Source organism: Lathyrus oleraceus, chromosome 5 (assembly GCF_024323335.1).
Source record: "Lathyrus oleraceus cultivar Zhongwan6 chromosome 5, CAAS_Psat_ZW6_1.0, whole genome shotgun sequence".
Lineage (NCBI taxonomy): Eukaryota > Viridiplantae > Streptophyta > Magnoliopsida > Fabales > Fabaceae > Lathyrus > Lathyrus oleraceus.
This window is the reverse complement of record NC_066583.1, coordinates 400,449,185-400,452,000: the sequence shown is the minus strand read 5'-3', so window position 1 is coordinate 400,452,000 and position 2,816 is coordinate 400,449,185. Positions and strand designations below refer to the sequence as shown.

General features: G+C 36.8%; 1 long non-coding RNA gene across 1 annotated transcript; it reads left to right on the top strand.

The window, feature by feature from the left end:
- The first annotated feature begins 1,426 nt into the window (after positions 1–1,426).
- Positions 1,427–2,273, top strand: LOC127085102 (uncharacterized). Its single transcript, XR_007788931.1, has 4 exons — positions 1,427–1,627; positions 1,733–1,945; positions 2,022–2,114; positions 2,198–2,273. It is a non-coding gene; the product is annotated as an uncharacterized LOC127085102 (long non-coding RNA).
- The last annotated feature ends 543 nt before the right edge of the window (positions 2,274–2,816 follow it).

Genomic DNA, 2,816 nt, shown 5'->3' with positions numbered 1-2,816 from the left:
TGTGTTGTAATGTTGTGTGTTGTGTTGATGTTGAGTGTGATTGAGTTGATATTGCCGTTGCTGAATGTGTAAACTGATTTGGGTGATGAAATGAGTTAAATTACTTAGCATTACATGATATTTTATAATGCTTATTATATCGATTGAGGAACTCACCCTTACAACTATTTTTCAGGTAACGAGCAGTGAGTTGAGTAGAAGCTAATGCTTAGAGTCTAGTGTAGTCTCCTTAGTGGGTCGTGCTCTGATAGATGTAACATCGGGATGGGGTGTTTTAACTTGTTTTAAATGTTTTATTATTGGTTATGAACCATTTTACGTGTAATGTCTTACATGATTGATGAGATTTCTATCCGCTGCGTTTTATGCAAATGTTTATGTTTTGAATTAATAAAAGAGCATGACCGTTATATTGTTGAATGGTGTGGAATATTGTGTGACACCCTTAAATGGCATAATTACTCTGATTTATATGTTGTTATTTTAATTAAACATTTGGGGTATTTTAGAAGGGTGTTACAGTTACCCTTAGAGGGCGCTTTTGAAAAAGCGCTCTCTAAGTCCATGTACATTTCCAGTTTAGAAGGCGCTTTTGGAAAGCCTTAGAGAGCGCTTTCAGAAGCGCCCTCTTAGGCCCCCTTTAGAGGGCGCTTTTTTTAAAAAAGCGCCCTCTAAGGTCCCCTTTAGTAAACATTAAAATTATAACATATACTGCATGTCTCTTTATTTTCCCTCTCTATAAGCTATTTCGTTTACGTAACTGGGTTTTCTCTCAACTGCGATTACTCTCTACTGCGATTACTCTCGTCCTCCGTTCGTTCTCCCTCCCTCACCATCATCGTCGCCGTTCGTTCTCCCTCCCTCACCGTTCACGTTCACTGCGTTAACCTCTTCCACCGTCACTGTTCACTTTCTTCTCCGTCGTTACCGTCACCTTTAAGGTATTTCTCTTCTCCATCGTTACCGTTCACTTTCTTCATGTGTTTGATTAGGGCATTTTCTAAACTTAGTTTTTCATTTTGTGCATTATGTTGATTAATGTTGTTTAGGGCAAACTGAGTTTTTTATTTCTGATTGAAAACTGATATATTTGAAGTGTGTTTGAGCTTGTGCTTGGAAGTTTGATGATTATGGATGCAAGTTTGTTCATGTTCCAAACACCATAAGTTTGCATTGGTCTTTTGCATGCAGTAGGTGTGTGTGAGTTTGTATTCAATAATGATAAAAAAAAAGAGTTTAGATTGTTGTAACATGAGAGAAATGGAAGGTATATGAATGTGTTCACGTATTGAATCATTGTCTTACTTGGGTCTTATTGAATCATTTCTATATTACAGATAAAATGGCTAACTAAGACGATACCCATGCCGCGAATGAATCACGTAATAATGTTGAAAAAGAAATCAAACGAGGATTGACTGTTATGAAGTCAATCATTCGTGCAAGAGACAAGGGTGTAAAATTTGAAGTACATTGGAGTGCTGAAGACCAACTAATTGAGCCTAACGGTTCAATGTTGGCAAGTTACATTGGTTTCCTTGTTCGCCAACATATTCCGATTACATGTGATAATTGGAGAAGTCCGGACTTGAAGGTTGGCAAGGAAAAAATATGGTCGGAGATACAGGTACTTACCATATATTGTTATATGTTTTTTTTGTTGACTATTTGTTAACCATATATTGTTATAATATTACTTTATAATAACACACTCCATTTGTATGTTTTTTAGAGATCCTTTCACATCGATGAAAGCCGGCAAAAATATTGTATTCAATTGGCCGGAAAAAGACTCTGAGGATTTCGATCCTTTTTGTGCAACAAATTTCTCAAGGATGAGGAAGGAAAATTTGTTGAAGGAGAACGGCCAATGAAGTATGCCGAGATTATTTCAGCCGATGAATGGGATAACTTTGTCGCCAAACGAAGAAACGAAAAATTCCATGTAATGTCTATTAATTATGGTATTATACAATTGTTAAGTTACTTGGTTCTAATATGCCTTAAACTTTTTTATCCAGGAAGTAAGCGACATAAATAGGAAAAGGGCATCAAAACCCGCGTATCCGTACAAAAAAGGGCGTACGGGTTATGCACGGTTACAACAAAGAATTGTGAGTATATTCAAATGCTATGAGCTTATACATTGTCACAATATGTTATAATTGATGATCTTATAATCTAATTCAATGTGTAGCTAGCCGAGGAGAAAAGTGACGCAACATCTCTTCCGGATCACGTATTATGGAAGGCTGCTCGGGTTGGGAAGGATGAGGCTGTCGTTGAAGCGGTCCAAAATGTTTATGACGAATGTGTAAGTATATGTAACATTATTTCTTTAATTATATCGAAAATTTTGTTAGACATATAATTCATTTTTAATCTCCTCTAATAATATTTCAGGAGACTTTATCCCAAACCGTACCTTCAACCGAGGTCCAGGATTGCAAGAGCGTACTTAGTCGAGTACTAAATGTTCCTGAGTATTCCGGTCGTGTGAGGGGTAAGGGTTTTGGTGTGACTCCGTCGTCATTTTATAAAAAAACAAAAACAAAAAATCCTACCAACAAAGAGGTGATGGAGACCTTGGCGGAGTTAAGGGCACAAGTACTCCAACTGCAAAACGAGAATGCAAGGTATAGAGAGGAAAGGTGCGCTTCCGAGGCAAAAGATACTAGTGACCGAGCTAGTATCAATCATCAACCGAAATTTCCCGAGGTAATTATATATGTTATTATGAAATTAAAATAGCACTTTTTTACTTGACACATATACAAGTTAACAATAACATTTATTATTGGTTTAGGGGATTTCAC